This window comes from Hylobates moloch, unplaced genomic scaffold (genome assembly GCF_009828535.3).
Source record: "Hylobates moloch isolate HMO894 unplaced genomic scaffold, HMol_V3 SCAFFOLD_15, whole genome shotgun sequence".
Classification (NCBI taxonomy): domain Eukaryota; kingdom Metazoa; phylum Chordata; class Mammalia; order Primates; family Hylobatidae; genus Hylobates; species Hylobates moloch.
In genome coordinates, this window is record NW_026652290.1 from 88,770,657 (window position 1) to 88,789,000 (window position 18,344).

Below are 18,344 nucleotides of genomic sequence, written 5' to 3' on the forward strand. Positions count from 1 at the left end.
TATATGCACAAAGGTTTGAAATAAAACACTACTTCTCTTATGTGTTATTACAACAATTGAGATGCCTTTAAAAATGTTTAATATCAAATAAAGATTGCTGGGTTTTTTCACGTTCAATACAATTGCAAGAGTCACATTTGTCAATCTACAAAATTATTTTTTAAAAAGCTCTTTTTTGGCCAGGCACAGTGGCTTATGCCTGTAATACCAACACTTTCAGAGACCAGGGCAGGGGGATTACTTGAGCCCATGAGTTCATGACCAGCCTGGGCAACACAGTGAGACCCAGTCTCTACAAAAACAAAAACAAAAATATTAGCTGGAAATGGTGGTGTGTGCCTGTGGTACCAGCACTCAGGAGTTTGAGGCGGGAGGATCACTTGAGCCCAGGAGGTTGATCATGCCACTGCATTCCGGCCTGGGAAACAGGGTGAGACTCTCTTTAAAAAGCTAATTTTTTACTCTATTGATAGAGACCAACTTTAGGTTTAAAACAGCTCTTCAACTTACTACATTAGGCAGCTAATAATCAACATCAAAAATCAGACACCACCAAAAGAGTTACAATGGAGGGTATCCCCTCTAATGCGTTTGGGGAGACTGATGGTATCCATCACTGCCAACCCAAAGCCAGAAACGACAACAAAACTAAAGGGCTGCAGTTTAGTGACAGGCTGAGGTAACTGAATACTAAGGCTGAGACCAAATCAGGTTCTGATCATGGAATGGAGCAGACCACAATAAATAAAGTAGATTTTAAAAACAGCTATCAAGGGACTCAGCTCCAAAAAATGCAACGAATATGACAGAACCAAATGCAGGCTCAATTCTTAATAATATTCCTCATAGGAAATTAGATTCTCTCTATGAATCCTTGGGCCATTATATGGGTTTTTTCCACACTTAACATTATCTTTAACAGATACTTTACCCGCCTGAAATGGGAACTGACTGTTATACAGTACACATGTTTCTGATAAGCATATGTGAAGAGAATTTTTTAAAGTACTTGAATTTAAGAAACGTTAAACCTCTTGCTCAAACTAAGGCAGGCATAAATGCCATCTTAAAAATCTGTTTTTGGCTGGGAGTGGTGGCTCATGCCTGTAATCCCAGCATTTTGGGAGGCCGAGGCAGGCAGATCACCTGGCCATCAGCCTGGCCAACATGGTGAAACCCCATCTCCATTAAAAATACAAAAATTAGCTGGACGTGGTGGCACGTGCCTGTGGTCCCAGTTACTCAGGAGGCTGAAGGGGGATAATTGTTTGAAACAGAGAAGCAGAGGTTGTAGTGAGCCAAGATCGTGCCACTGCACTCCAGCCTGGGCAACAAAGCGAAACTCCGTCTCAAAAAAAAAAAAAAAAAAAAAAAAAAAAAAAAAAAAAAAAAAAGACAGTACAAACAAATGGCTCTTATTTTTATAGGGTTAGCTTTTATTGCTGGCATCATTACTCAGTGCATAAGTGAAGCAAAAGTCTGCTCTTCCTGACTGAAGTAAATAATTTTCTCATCAAGCGGTCTTTACAAGAATGTCATCTACTACATAAAGAGCTTCAGGGCGGTCCTTTGAAAAGGGAGAATAGAAAATCTCTTGTGTTTTGATTTCGGGAGATCAGGCTAACTTATTTGATCAAAGCCTCAGCTTTTAGTAAAATGATTATCTTTCGGATTTGAAGTTTATACCGACACACAATTTATGTTTTATTTAAAATCTGTTCTCCTATTTCGCCTATATTTGGTTCTGAGAAACAACATATATGTATATATGGTAACATATGTACATATATATATACACAACATATATATAGAGAGAGACAGAGAGAAGGAGAGAGAGAAGCAATACACACACACACACACACGCACACACATATAACACAGACAAAGGGACATTCCTATCTTCAAGACAACAATGAAATTAGTAAAGTACTCTGAAAGGAAAATCAGAAAAAGAAGAAAAAGAACACCATATTGAAAAAATTCAACATAGAAAAGGTGATATTGTCTTCAGTTATAACAAAATGTGCATCCAAGTGATTTCTTATCTCTGTTTAACTGTTAACATGCCAGTAGTACTAGCATTTTACTACCGTTCAGTCAGATTTGCCATGAAGGAATTTTTGTGACTACATATGCAAATTTATAACTGAAAGGCAGTTTAGCCCTAGGAATTAAAAAAACTTCTAAGAAATTCAAGTAACATTTGAACTACTGAAAAACCATGTATATTTGTCCTCCTTTCCTTCATAGTTTTAAGAGGAAATCTTTATTACTGTTCTTATAAATACGTGCAGTTATTGAGTTGATTCTACTGCAGAATTTTTTCCACAGTAAACATCCCTTCCCACCATTCTAATTGGAACTCCCTGAAGACACCACTCTCCTGAACTACCACAATGTCTTCTAACCTGGCTCCCTGCCACTATTCTCTTGTCTCTCCACCTCATTCCCCACAATGTCCCCAGATCTATCTTCCTCAAAAAACAAACCTGCACAGTAATTCTCTCTTGGCAATAAGAAAATGTCCCAGCTTCTTACTGCTGAATATCAGCTTCTTCATGGCATGGCTTGTAGCTACTTCTGCAGACTCGTCTTTCACTAGTCCCTCTCACATCCTAATGCTCTAGGCACACTGAGGCTCTTACCAGACACCCGCAGGAACTGCTCCCATGCTCTACTCGGGAGTGTCGTCTACCTGGAATACCTCCTTCCCTTCTTCCTCTGATATCTCCTGCTCATCCTTCAAAACCTAGCTCAGATGTTACCTCTTTTGAGAAGCCTTCTCTACCTGCCCCAGGAGAATAGGGGGCTCCATCCTCCGTGCTCCCACAAACATCTGCACAGACCTGTTGTCCCCCCTTACATAAAACCATAGTGGTTTTATGTAAACCATAATTCCCCAGTAGACAAAGAAGCCTCACATATGTATATATACACATACATATATATGTATTATACATATATGTGTATATACACACACACATATATGTCACTGGTATGGTCAATGCAGTTGTGTCTTTAACAAAAAAGTGCCTAATTAAAAAACATCACAAGGAAAACTATGTTTCAAGAATAATATAAAGAATATGTTTAAACAATACAAATCCTGTTTTAAAAGCTTATCATTACAGCACTGTACAAGGCACACATTTCAAAGAAATGCTTGGAATACTGGGCACATTTCTCACTAGGCATCGTCTATCATTACTCTCTTCCCCCTGTTCAGCTCTAAGACTTCAACCTCTTATCACCTGGCTGGCATCAACAGTCCTTCCAAGCAACCCATCTCACAGCCAATTGGTTTTCACTGCCAGATGCTTTTCTCTGCCTCCCCACAGGAAGACCATTTCCCCCAAATCTGGAATCACAACTAAAAGGCCTTTGATGAGGCCACTGGCCCCTTGCTGTTTTCTGCTGCTTTCTCAGCAGAAGTTTCCTGACAGCAGCAGCAGACTCACCTGAAGATGCTCAGGTGAAGGTGACCATCCCCCTAGAAACATTGCTGCCACTATGTCCAGCCAGGAAGCATCTCTGACTCTAAAGCTAACAACATCGTAGACACTTTTATTTTCTTTTTTTGAGAGTAAACTCTTTCAATTCTCTGCCTGCTCCTAATCAATACTTTTGTTTTTCTTCTTGGGAAATGGTTTCCCTAGCAACCACTGCTTCATAGGATCAAGTACAACATGCTACTGAGACAAATGCTTTTCTGGTATTCAACTACAGAACATTATATTTTAAAATAATTTAACAAAATCAACAAGGACTGAAAGCAAAAATGTAATGAGGTTTGATTATAGAAATCAAATCTGAGCCCAAGAGTTCTGCTAACAGCAGTTGGCAAATTATGTTTTAAAATCTCTCTTTTCCCAAGTAAATCCACATACACAGCACAAGAATCAAGGTTCTGATTCTCTAACAGTTCCTGGTTTCTCCTTGGACTGGTCAGGAAAAAAAAAAGTTAAAAACAGAGGTACTGGTCTTTAACTATATGAAGTAGGTTTTTTCCTGGTACCCTAATGTGACAAGATGTAGTCTCCTAGCCTAAAAGGTGAAGACAACTGAGGTACCTCTGCAAACGTATTTTTAAGTTTATAATTTCTGCAAGATACCAAATTAGGATATTACATAAGTTACTTTCTCTAAGTATAAAATAGAGAAATCTAATTTCATAAATATATTCAAATTCATATATTTTCAAATATGTCCAATATTGAGTACTACTAAGTGCCAGGTATATTAAACTGCTAAACCAACACTTCCACTTGGATGTTCAGAAGACATCTTGAAATATAACGCTTTTTCTCATGACAAGCTCTGTACTTCAGTAGGCAGCAGAACTACTTTATGTGTATTTCCCATTTAATCCCACAGAACATTAATAAGATGTGTAATTGAGGGCTGAAATGTAATAAACTTAATAATTTGTATTGCTTCAATCAAGGACATTCAAGGAAACTAATTTTTATTTTATTATTTTAATTATTTACCATTTTGCTTTACTGAAAGTACACGGTGAATACAATAACTTACTAGCACAATTTAGTGCCACAACCTCTATTCATACTAAAGTATCAGGAGTTTTATGTACCATTTTTTTTTTGCACCATTAGTGCAAAGCGGAAAAAAAAAAGCAAATAAAATGTTAATACGATTATGGAAATAGTTTTGACCTGATTTACCACCCAAAAAGGGCTTGGGGCTTCTAAGCAGTCTGTAGCCCACACTTTGAGAACTGCTATTCTAAAGAGCATGTCCTGCAGGTACACCTAGGCCAAGGAATAACAACGAATGCTGGGTACCTCTTCTAACAGTTACCGTGGAACGATAAAAATGAATGTTTCTTTAATGTGATTTAGCTAATATGTAACTGGTAAATAGGAAAATGGTGTCAGTATAATACAGCTGTTCTGCTGGTTCTCATGTGATTTTTCCCAGCACATTAATGTTCTAAAAAAATCAAAAGCGGGCCGGACGCGGTGGCTCACGCTTGTAATCCCAGCACTTTGGGAAGCCAAGACAGGTGGATCACGAGGTCAGGAGATCAAGACCATCCTGGCTAACATGGTGAAACCCCGTCTCCACTAAAAATACGAAAAAAAAAAAATTAGCCGGCGCGGTGGCGGACGCCTGTAGTCCCAGCTACTCAGGAGGCTGAGGCAGGAGAATGTTGTGAACCCAGAGATGGAGCTTGCAGTGAGCCCAGATCGCGTCACTGCACTCCAGCCTGGGTGACACAGCAAGACTCCAACCCAACTCAAAAAAAAAAAAAAAAAAAAAATCAAAAGTGGCCAGGCGCAGTGGCTCACATCTGTAATCCCAGCACTTTGAGAGACTAAGAAAGGCAGATGACTTCGCCCCAGGAGTTCAAGACCAGCCTGGGCAACATAACAAAACCCTGTCTCTACAAAAAACACAAAAATTAGCTGGGTGTGGTGGCGCGTGCCTATAATCCCAGCTACTTGGAAGGCTGAGGCATGAGAATTCCTTGAACCTGGGAGGTGGAGGGTGCAGTGGGCCAAAATCACACCACTGCACTCGAGCCTGGGAGACAGAGCAAGACTCTGCCAAAAACATAAATAAATAAAAATAAATATGAGGAGCAAGTTTTCTCACAGTTAAAAGTCTTACCAGTATATGGAAGACCTGAAGAAAAGGCTGAAAATTTTGCTTAAATTCCTTTCTTTAGTGCAAGAAATGACTGCTCTCGTGGTTAAAATGTCCTCTATATTAAACTATCTGGGGAAACTGCAAGCAGAAATGAGAAGGCTGGAGACACTTGCCCCTGTATTAAAAACAAAACAAACAAACAAAAAAAACCCCACAAAAACAATGATGAAGAAACTACTGAATGTTATGTTTAATTCTGATAACACCGTTCTACATGCAAAGTAAACATCTTCAACACCCCGTGCCCTGAAAGGAGGCAGAATGAGCTTCGGAGTGTGGAGGGCTGCAAAGGATGGGCTACCAGAGATCCGGGTGCAAATAAACGCCAGGGGCAGCTTACCTGGGCCAGTATTTTTATTTGAGTTCTTATTGTTTGCATTTATCCTCTATGCACACAGTTGCATAGGTCTTGAGTGACCTTCCCCAACCCTATTTTTTCCCAACAGCTCTCTTATTTTTAGCGTAATGAATGATTTTGCAGAATATGAGGCTTTTTTTATTTGCTTTACAAGAGTGAACGACATATGTTGCCCAGGCAGAAAACCCCTGTATTTCCAATAGCTACATTCAGTCTTGTCCTGGACTTAGTCTTTCTCCTCTAAGAATATCTTTCAATATTCTCGGTGATGCCTGAAATTCTTTCCTTCTACATTTGACATGAAAGATTTTCAATGCAAAGGCTAGTTGGAGAGAAGTTCCCATCCTGAGGGCAGGAAAGTGGGCACTGAGAAGGATATGAAGGATGAGGCCTCTTACAAGGTGTGTGGAGGCATAACCAACACCAGATCTGTGAAGCAGCAGCTCCAGAGGATACAGCCCCCTGTGCTAAGGAGCTACAGTAACCAGCTGTGGCAACACTAGCCTGAGTGGTCCTGGATTCAACCTCTATGCCCTTCAACATATCTTTCCATCTGCTTGCTGGTGTCTGAAATCCCACTAACATGGAACAAAACATTTCAGGTATGAGTGCACTCACTGGACAAAGTACTGTGTGTTCCTATGAAATTTCTGCCAGCCTGAAGGTGGAAGGCATTTGTATACTCAGATTCTTACCTTTTCCACCTTGTATCTGTTTAGGCTAATAGAGTTTACTCCAAACCAAGAGATGGCTGTGCCCCATTATATGGCAATCCACTTACCAGAAATATGCTTTAGCAGATATTAAAAAGCAAGAAACGAATTCACAGTACACACTCAGAAGCTCACAGTAATGGAATTCTGTTGGCAGAAGAGAAGCTTCTGGGAATATATATCAAATTAATTCTCCAGCTGTTCACATATCCCAGTGGCTACAGGAAGATGCAAATAGCTAATACTGGCATCTCTTTTCATGCCAGCCTAGAAACTCCAGTGTAATGTAAAATTGCTGCTCTTAACTCCCCCAGCTCCTGGCTGGCTGTTATCAGGCATTCAGTTCTGCTCGAGGAGGAATCTAATACAGTCTGCTTTCATTCTCTCTGCTTCAAGCTTAAGGCCTATGTTCCCAAAGCTGATGCTTCCTTCTCTTTCTCTTCCTTGTGCCGTAATCAGTGCAAAGCAGGAAGGGCAAATTTATGGTTATCAGTAGAAATGATTCATCTTACAAAAATGTATTTTACAGACATTTCTACAAAGTGAAACAATTTTAAGCACATGTAACTATAAACCAGAGTGGACAAAGCCTGAATCTTTCAAACAATGGAATACTAAAGTGTGAACACAAATATTTGTTGAAGACTAACTCTTAAACTGATGCAAATGTCTAAACGTATAACAAACGACAAGAACACTGATTTGTATTATGTCCAAGTGAGGAAATCACTGAAAAACAAGCAGTACTGATCCAATATAATAAATCAACTTACAGCAAAATATTTGTTAATAAGCATATGTCCCATTGCTGTACTTTTCATCATACATCTCAGCAATACAACAGAGAAGTACCAGTTTCCTGTTTCACGAAACAAGAAATGATAAGGACAGGAGAAATTGGGGCTACAGGACACAACTCTCCTACTTCACAGTTCTGCCTAACCTAGAAGCCATCTTAAACTGTATACGAAGAAACAGCCCAGAGGGGGATGGTGTAATGGAGAGGGTCTTGGCCCAGGAGACCACAACCTTAGCTCTGTCACTCATTCACAACAGGACCCTGAACAAGGCATTTAGCTCTCTAAGCTCCAATTTTTTAATTACAAAAAGAACATGGAATGGATAATTCATGAGGCCCCTTTAGACTTTATTCTCATGTTTGATTCTAGCATCTTTATTGAAATTGTACAATGCTAACAATTTACTGGGAACAGTGCCAGAGAATCACATGCCTATGGCAGTCATAATTTAAATTTAAAATAATGTTCCATTATCAGACCAATTTGACTTCGTTTTGAAAACGAAGTCACTATGCAGAGTAAGGCAAGTCAAAGGTCTTTTAATGTAATAAATACCACTTTCCAGGACCTTTCCAGCATCTCCATTCTTAGAGGATTCACTAGCTGAGGTCTCAGTAAATCTCCTCATTGAATAAAACAGGATTGGCTATGAACTGACAATTGTTGAAGCACTCTGTCATTACACAACTGTCTCTACTTCTGTATATATTTGGAAGTTTCTATAATAAAAAGATTTTTTAATGTGAGGGGTTTCTAGGGAACTTACCAAATACTTAAAAATGAAGAACAATGGAAGCACCACATGTCAACATTGATGGGGACACAGTTAAGACAGTGTTTAAAGGGAAATTTCACAGGGCATAAGACAGGCTAAAAAGAAAAAAAAAAGAATGAACTAAGCATCCAATTTGAAAAAGGAGCAACAGAGTAAGTCCAAAGAATCAAGGAGAATGGAAATAATCATCTATGGAGAAAGTAAAAGCAACAAAAACAGTTAACATAATTAAAAAACTGGTTCTTGAGAAAGATTACTAAGACATCTTAAAAATGGCTTTTGATGAGTAGTCTCACACAGCATGTTAACTCATCCAGATACTCTGATGTCTCTTTTTTCAATCACTTTCTCTTTTGAGGTTTTACCAGGAAGTTACTCAAAGTTAGACACTGAATGGCTCCATTTCCGACTTTTTTTAAATAACCAAGGTATTTAATGCCAATTTACATGTTTTCCTAGCTGCACTTTGTGGCACAGAACTTAACTCTCTTATATTCCCTCTGCTTTGAGAGTAAAATCCAATAGTTTCCAAGGAAAATCTCAGGTCTTCTCCCCTGGTCCATGTTTGTGCTGTGCTAGATCAGCCTTCTATCCAGACACATGCCATGATTAAGCAACGCAGCTGTCTCTGAACTTGAATGTCCAGTAAAAAATGTAACTGCATGTTTATCCAGCTTCAAAGGATATCAATTTTCAGTTATCAAACATACTCTTACTTAAAAATTAATAAATCTTGGTTGAGGAAAAAAGTATTTTGGAGAAATGTCTAATTATTTCCTATTTGATCTCTTCATCAGGAAGACTCTAAAAAGACATTCTTGGATTAAGCCAGGTCATTAGCTGTCTCTTACATACCTGGTTCAGAGTGTTTTATCCTCCTACAGAGGTGTTTTAATGTAAATAACACCCAGCAAGGAGTGTTAAGAGAACAGCCCAACCAAACTTCTTAAGGATATGGAGTTGCAAAGCAATGGTCTACAAAATGAAGTCCAACATGCAGTCATCTGAGTCTCCGGCACGGAACAACGCAAAGCCAGTTTAGACTTGATCCCAACAAACTTCTTCAACTTCATCTCTGCCGTGCCTTCTTCTTCCTCCAGTAAGACTTAGTGACTACGAATTGCCTGAATGTCCCATGTTGTTTCATGACATTCATGGCTGTTCTCTTGGCCTAGAAAGCTACTTCTCTTCATCTGCACTGGAAACTCCTCCTCAGTGGTTAATACTTTAAGTTTCCCCACTCTATAGGGACTGAATTAAGTACTATTTCCAATGTAGGACTTCTACTGCATATCTATTAAAATTACTTCACTTATAGCAGCACAATGAAATTGTTCATCTAATCTCCTTTACCAGAAGTGGGTTCTTTGAAACTAAGGATCTACTTTTTACTCTTCATCACTGAACTATCATAGAGCTTAGCAAATAGTAGCTTAGCAAAATAAATACCTGCAGAAGGAATAAATAGGGATAGAGAGGACGAGCACATGAATTTAATCAAAGCAATATGAATCTTTGAGCAGCAAACTTTTTCTGGAAAGTTTGTTGGTAGAGGAAGAAAGTCAATTATTTAGAAATAACAGAGAAACATTTTTGAATCTCAGTCTTCCTACTTGTGAAATATTAACTCAAGTTTTCTTTTAACCTCAATATTGTATCAAGCAACACTTTCATAAATCAATATTTATGACATGTCGAAAGAGTGAATGAATATAATATGCCTCAACCATGTTAGATAAATAAATAATAACTTAAATAAACTTTTAATCTGCCTTTCTGCCACTTCTGTATATTATGACAATAATTAGCTAATGTGACACACATTAATGCTTCTTGCCAGAATGTGACTTGAGGATATGAATAATGCACAGTACCATTTTATAAATATTAATGGATGCTCTAACCTAAAATCTGTTAGTCAAATCACTAAGAGTAAACCAGAAGACTAGGTATGGGAATTGCACACATCCAAAAGTGTGAACCACTAGAGTGAAAAGAAATGTGACTAGACCTTCTAACAATTAAATACACATGGTGCTCTGAAAATAAGCACTGTGAAGCATATACATTTTTCATTATACTAGGTGAAGAGGTAGCACAGATAATAAAGCACATTTCACCCCCTGAGACTAATCTTCTGGTAACAGCTAACAGTCACTGAGCACTTTCTATGTGCCAGAGAATGGAATAAGCACTCTCCATGGATTAATCAGTTTTACTGAGGAGGGAAGCCGAGCAACCTAGGTCTAAATCCCATATAGGCTGTCACTCAGCAGGGGACACGAGGAGCTGAAGAAACAGGAAAGTGAGGCAGTCAATGGCTGAGAAAAATTTCAAATTCATGTCAATCCAGAGGACCTGAGCATCAGGGAAAAGACGGGTAGGAACACCACTAATTCTCCCATCTCACTCTGGTGAGGTCCGTCTCCAGTAATATGGCCTGGAGACCCCTGCTGATGGTCCTATAACCACCAGGACAAGCAGAGGCCCCTCTATGACACCTTGCAGCCAAGGAACAGAGCTGCAGAAGCACCTTTGGAGCCATCAGAACTGAAAACCCACCAATATAAACACGATCTCAACTAATCTATCATCGAGGAAAATAAGAGGTTCTTTGCTAAGACCTTCATATACAGCAATACTCCTGAAAAGCAAGTAATAGTTTTTAAAATGTGTAATGATCTGGAAGTTGCAATAAGGAATCTTTTCAGGATAACTTTGTGAAATCAGCTAGCAATCATTTTTGCAAGAAATGTTTTTACAAATCAACTTCAGCACTGCTGTGCACTTTACCTTAATAATTTATCTGAAGTCTTCAGAATAAACCAAGTGGAAGATAAATGAGAGTGATATAAATTCCAACAATTATATGACTGATCCTTGCCATTAACTCTAATACTGGTCTACAAAGAAATATCTTCCCTAAATATCTTGCCTAAAAACCCAAACCTTTGATTTTTTTTTTTTTTTTTTTTTGGTGAAGCAAGATTATGTTTGGTCTTATTTATTCCTACTACACACTCCAAGAATCTGGTCCCAGCAACAAAACAAAATTTGCCACCAATGTTCAATGAACATTGCTTCATATGTACGGCATACCATTTCCTAGTTGCTCAGTTTCATCTTAAGTGGAAGTCTGGCGTGTATGTCAAAACCTTTTTTCTTAAAACATCATTAAGATCCACATGATTCATGTATGTTTAGGTGGACAGTAGTGCTATAAATTAGAAATGAGAATCACAGAGACAACTGTGGCCTATTAAGAAATCTCGCAACACAGGGCCTGATCCACTGATTTTAAAGGCATCAAATCCTTGAAATTCATTTTAAAACTCTCCAGAAAGAAGCAAATATAAATTAGGGGACAATGAAAAAGCAGGACTCTTGCCTTAGGCCATGTCAAGAAATGAATATGAATACCTTGAGTGGACTATTACTTACACAGCAGTGATCTGATCCCTAACATTCATGGGAAATAAACCAGACAACAGTAACATAGAAAGATTAAGAAGTCTTAAGAACATGTTTGAAAAACATATTTACACATTTCTCACAAAACTGGAGTTTCCTTTGTGCAGTATCTTACCTCTATACCTAACAGACACTCAGCTCCAACTCACTGGGTCCTCACTTTGGGGGTCCCAGAGATGACAGCACAAGCTGTATCTATAAATCTATGATGGCACTCCCCTGACTACAGGGTCAAGTCTGACCCCTCACACTGATAAATGAAGCCTGTGCCTAGCCCTAGCTGACCGTCCAGTTACCTCCCACTGTGCAGACAGCTGTTCTTCCCCTCCCCAGCTACTGCAGCCTCAAGGCTTTGGCACTTGTGTTCCCTCTGTCTGGAATATCCTACTCCAGGTGTGTGCATGGTTCACTCCAGCACACCTTCAGGTCTTCAATCAAACTCAACTTCCAGCAAGACTTTGGCAGACCATTAAAATTGCAAACCAGACACCACTGTGGCCGTCTCTGTCCCCTTTCTCAGCTTTATTTTTCTCCATAGCACTTCTCTCCTCTTGTATGCTGTATATTTTCCTTGCTAATCTGGCTGATTCTGTCTATCAGAAAGCTCCAGTTGGTAGGAATTTTTGTCTTGTTCACTGCTGTATCTTCCGCACCGGGAATAGGGCTCAGCACATAGTAGGGCCTTCATAAATATTTACTCAATCAGCTGATTCCCTGAGTTTACTATGCATGTTCACTCCAATGGGCCTTTACAGATCCCATTTCTCTGCTTAGGAACACTTTTTTTTCCTCCTGTCTACCTAGAAAGCTGCTATTACCATACTGTGCCCAGCTTAAATATGTTTTCTTCAAAGAAGTCTGATTTCCAATTTTCTCCCACCCATCCCTCTCTCTTTCCAGCACACCCGCCCCCAGCACTTCCCTTATCCTAAGGCATTGCTGAGCTTCTTGGGAGCAGAAACTGCTTCCCTCATTTCCATACTCACTCTGTGCTGAACACACAGGAGGCCACAATATCCACTTGCTGAAGTAAATAAATGGTAAACCTGAGTAAGTGACTGCTCTGTGAGGTAACTAGTATTATACTCTACTAACAATACTGCATGGAAAAAAAGCAGCAGCTTTAAAACTGTTCTGCAGGTATCAAAGTTTCAGGTTTGTTTATTCACTACTTATGCATTCATATTTAAAATCTTTTGGGAATGGCTGAGATGCAAAGAAATAAACTTTATAATAATTCAGGCCTTCCAAGGACTAGGAAGCAGGTAACTTTCAGATATTTTAAAACATAGCAGTCAAAGTTAAGGAAAAATTTTTTACAGATTTCTACATTTCAAATTAGAACACATGCAGGCATAAACATACACATGTAGAAAATAATTTGCTTCTAAAAGAAAATGTAAATATAACAGGTATGCATCACTCAGTCCTTTTTCCACATGCTACAGCAATATGTATTCCCATATGCAGTTAAGTAGATAGATTTGTCAAGATCATGATTCTGTCATATTATTCTATTTAAAGTTGGTATTTAGGGTGGAAAAGAAGTCTCAAAAAAACTATACAAATGACAAAGCTTACAATTTGTGGAAATACCTCTAATTACTATTTTATTAGGTTCAATACACCTTTCAAGAACTAACAGCTTTTAGGATATAAAAGGAAATACCAAACGCAGATAATTCCCAAAGGATGCTCTGATCAAATCCATATCCTATGGAATGAACAATAATGATCACCAAGTTTCAAAGGATTAGAATATACAGAGATGCACAGCTTTAAACTTATGTGTATGTGCTTGTTCTTTCCATTGTTCATTCCATTGTTTTGAACTTCCAATTTATGGAAGACTGGTAAGGTCGTAAGGCAGACCAGAAGATGCACCCCTTGAGCCGGGAGACACAGGCCAACTTAGCTGCAGCACTGCCTGCAGCATCGCACTGGGCCTCACTTGGTGTCTTTCTTATCAATCGGGTGGAGGAAAGGGATGCTGCACACCTGGGCTGGTAGGCCCAATAAATTAGTGCCATAACCATGACATTTCTATTTAGCACCAGGACCACTATTCCTAGGACTTCATATAATGTCTTGTGAGAAGACAGGAAAGGACATTAGCACCCTTGCTTCAGACAGGATGTGTGGCATGGCCACAGAGCACTAGTTATCACTCAAGACTACCCTGGGCACAGAAGTTAATTTACTCAGCATAGAGAGATTCCAGCTGCACAGGAAACACAAGCCCTTCAGGTACCGCAGCAGTTACGATCTCTCTCCACTTAAAACAGGTGTTTCAGAAACACTCTGCCTATAGTTTCTATTCGTTTCCCAAGAGCATGGAATTTAATTTTAAACATCCCCAACGAAAAGCTGGCTTGCCAACACGCGCAGTTTGGAAACAGCATGATCTGCTAGTGGTTCCACAAGGGTTTACTGAGGCGGTTCCAGGCCCTGGTTCTGCATCCTGATTCTGCCAAAGGCTTTAATTGGGAGGAAGTTGAGGATACAAGGTTCCCTAATCCTGGAGAGGAGCAAAGAGCTGCTGGGCATATCATCACCCTGAGGCTCGTCCTCAGGTTTTTTTGAAAACCTCTTCGAGGGAGGTAACAGACCCAAGTGTGGTCCAGGTGGGTCCACCAATGACAGAAAACAGAAAGGGACAGGTGAGTAACAGTTGGCCTCACACTTGCATGTGCACCCGCCCCTTTCACTAACCCCAGTGACCCTATCCTTGCCAAGGCTGAGCGTGTTAAAAAGCACTGGGGTATCCAAATGGGGTGTGCTTTACTCTAAAATAAAAATGGCATGGAAGGTTTTTTTTTGAGAGTGAAGTGGCGTAATCTTGGCTCACTGCAACCTCTGCCTCCCGGGTTCAGGCAATTCTCCCGCCTCAGCCTCCTGAGTAGCTGGGATTACAGGCGCGAGCCACTGCACCTGGCTGGAAGTTTCTTTAGGAGGGTCTTTTCTGCTTTCTAACATACTTGGTTTCTAAAGTGAGAAGTGTGTCTAGTCCACACAGTCACTGGACATTCCTTATCTATCACCTTTGTCCTCTCCTACTACAATTTCCTCTGCATTCTGGCCTGCTCTTCCTCCTTCCCCTCACATCCTTTCCACCTCACCCCAACTGCTCTGACAGCTGACCTTCCTCAGCCTGGCTCTGCCAGAGGCCCTGGGCCACAGGCCTGGTCTGAGGAAACCTGCCGGCTCCCTGCCCTGCCAGCCCCGCCCCTAGTGTGAGAGTCTAGCGGGAGCTGCCTGTGGGGCCCGCGCTGGGCAGCATTTCCTTTCCCTCCATCCCACCTCAAGGCCATGGGGCACTCCTTCCCCCTCCCCCGAGTCCTTCCTGTTTCCCAGGCCAGGTCCATCCAGGACACTCAACTGCCAGAGGTCAGAGTGCCACATTCCAGAGGCTTCACACCACCACTGGGAGGGCTCTAGATTCCTGCGTGGGGGGTAGGGGCGGGGGCAAGAAGGCGGGCAAGGAGGCTGGCAGGGAAAAGTTCAGCAGAGGCTGATACAGCCCACTGTGTTCTGTATTCTGGGACAAAGTCATGGGGCAGGGAGGGCAGAGGGGGGCCCCAGGAATTCTCTCAAGAGTGGGCAAGAGAAAGCTCCTCGACCCCTTTGGGTTAGGCAGGAAAAAGAGGCCATAACTGCAGACAAGGTCGAAATTTCTTTTAAAATAAGAGAACATGACAAACTTTTATGGGTCTCAGTTCCTTAATCTGTAAAGTGCCTAAAGGTACTTTTCTGAAGAAACTTCCAATGCCACAATTCTGACTGCTGGTGTGGCAACAGTCCTCTGACCTCAGTCATTTTCAAAGTCTGATGATTTTTTGGCTAACGAACAGAAATACCACTTTCATTTGGAGGGCAAACAAAACTTCAACCTCCCAAAGCAAAATCCTCCCCTTGCAATACTGGATTTCTTTGCCTTGCAGACTCAGTGTCTCCCAAACTTTATATCCTTCCTTTGATTTCTTTGTCCTGTAGGTTTTAACTCTGTAGACTCTGGGCTCAAACCCACAGGATCTGGCCTCTCAAGGGCTTCCAACTCCTCCGGCTTGCAGGCCCCCAAGGCTTATGAAATTAAGCTCCAGGATGTGCATCCTACCAAGGTCACCCTCTGGAGCTTAGGGCTGCAGCATGATGGGACTGGACAACTCTGGCCCCATCCAGACCCAAAGGGAGCAGCCCAGAGTACCATGACGTAGTGGGCAGTGCTGAATCCCTCTGACACAAGAGTACCACTCCACTGGAACTCAAAAAAGGGAAGCCGGCAAGGAATAAGGAGCTTGAGCTCAAACTGTATAGCATCAACAGGTGAACAGGCAGACTTCAGCCTGTTCTTGTGGAGGAGGATGTGGAGCTGGCCTGGCTGGCCTGGCACTCTGAGGACAGGAGTACCTGACTGATAAGCGCAGACTCTGGCAGGGAAGGAAACGGAACACGGTGCTGGGGAGATTGGGGAGAAGGAACAGGTGAAGAGGAGCCCACTTAGGGCTGCCATTCATGCATCAGAGTCATAAGAAGCATGTGCAGTTAGGCTCTGCCTCTGTAAGACAGTCCATGGAGAAAATATCCCTGAGTGGTCAAAGTCTATCAACTGTACTTCAACTAAATGTCGACATTCCTCCCATACACATACCTTTTTTTTTTTTTTTAACCAAACCATTGCTTTAATAAATCCTTATGAGTAAAGTTCGACCACAAAGTAAGTCTGTGGGTAAGATGATTAATATGATCCTACAAAAACATACCCTGATATAGATTCATCTCATTCTAAGCAATTGCTTTTCTAAAAAAAAAAAAAAAAAAGAAATAGAATCCCTGACCAATTATGACCTCCTTCCTCTCAAGCAAGGATTCAACACAGAACACTCATTTACTAAGACCCAACACTAGTGAGAGGATATTTTCTGGAATTAACTAGTTTGGACCCCAAGTACATACTACCCTTCATTAAAAACCAGTTCAGTGCTCTGTTTGGAAGACTGCACATTACCTCTGCGTGCTGCTCTTCTTATACTTTGGGAAGCCCGCACTGTTGTCAGGGCTGAAATGAAAGTGCCTGATTTTTGTACCCCAGCAGAGTGTGGAATTATAGCAGAAGCAAATCAGATGGCTCATAAATCAGATGTCCTGTGACAACTCTTCGTTTTATGAAGATCAGATTTTAAATGGACCACTTCAGTTTGGGTGAGAGAAACATGAGAAAGAAGGAAAGCATTTGTACATTCTTCTAGTCTTTTAATAAAATGATAAATCCTTCAAACCACCTGCATAATTTTGCCACACAAGAACCACAGTGTACTCATTTGCACTGACAAATTTATTTCATTTTAAGTTGAATACAAGGCAAGGATTTCATAGTTACAAAAAAAATCTGGAACACAGAGACCTAAAGAAAGGAAAGACAAGTTATTAAAATTTGTACAATGGACAACAGAAACATTTATTTAAAACAAGACAAGCTGTTTCATTTGAATGAGTATGTGTATATGTTAGCTGAAAGCTCTAAATTTCTCCATAAAAAGGATTTTTACTACTGTTGATATCCTGTTACAGAATTCATTTTTAAAATCAATAAATATTTTTAGAATGAGAAGAAGCACTTACAAAATGCTGATAACAGGACTGCAGTTTCATGTTCTTGTCACCTTTGTAGATATGATCACCTGCACTCCAGCCTGGGCGACAGAGTGAGACTCCGTCTCAAAAAAAAAAAAAAAACACACACAAAAACAAACAAAAAACCCCCCATCTTCTGCAAATTTTAATCTCTAGCTTGATGTCTTTTGTTAGCCAAAAAGACATTAGACGTTGAAAATGACTGAGGTCAGACGATTGTTGCCACACCAGGAACAATCCAATCTCTGAATCAAAATCTCTTACCTTTAGGATAGCAGTCCCCACCAAGAGAACACAGGACATATACCCTTTAGTCTTTGCTATATGAAACAGCATCAGCATAAACTTTCAAATTAACTTTCTTAACTTAAAAAAAAAATGACTTACCGCCTTATGTTAGAGCTGTGAGCTTCATCCAGAGTATGGCCCAGGCACCTCAAAATGAATGCTGGCAGTCCTTCCCCTACTGTCGCATCTGGACCATTTGGGGGACCATTTGTTCCTCTTTGAGATGAGCAGTAAAGCTGAGAGCTGCCTCAAATTCAATACCCCACAGCTAGAGAGAAACATGTTAGGTGGCGCCTGCCTAGGAGGAAAATCATGAACAAAACTTCCTCACAAGCATCTTCAATGTGATGTAATGCGAAGAAAAATATCCCATCAATTACTCATTGATTTAAAATACATTTACTGAACACCTGCTACTTACACAGTGCTGTGCTACACAGAAGCCCAGTAGGCTATTCAATTATAGAGCATCTATCTATCCATCTATCGCCTTAAAAGCAAACATAAGTTACAATGCAGAGTAAGCCCCTAAGTTTAGAAAGGGTAGGGTCTCATTAATATGTCCACTGCACATGTTGGAGTCTGAAATATCCCAATAATGCTTATTGAAAACAAATCACCTGATGGCTTTGTCCTTT

General features: G+C 40.4%; 1 protein-coding gene across 4 annotated transcripts in view; it reads right to left on the reverse strand.

Moving 5' to 3' along the window:
* CRIM1 (cysteine rich transmembrane BMP regulator 1) overlaps positions 1-18,344 on the reverse strand; it is a 198,558-nt gene that overhangs the window by 157,791 nt on the left and 22,423 nt on the right. The window lies entirely within an intron of this gene.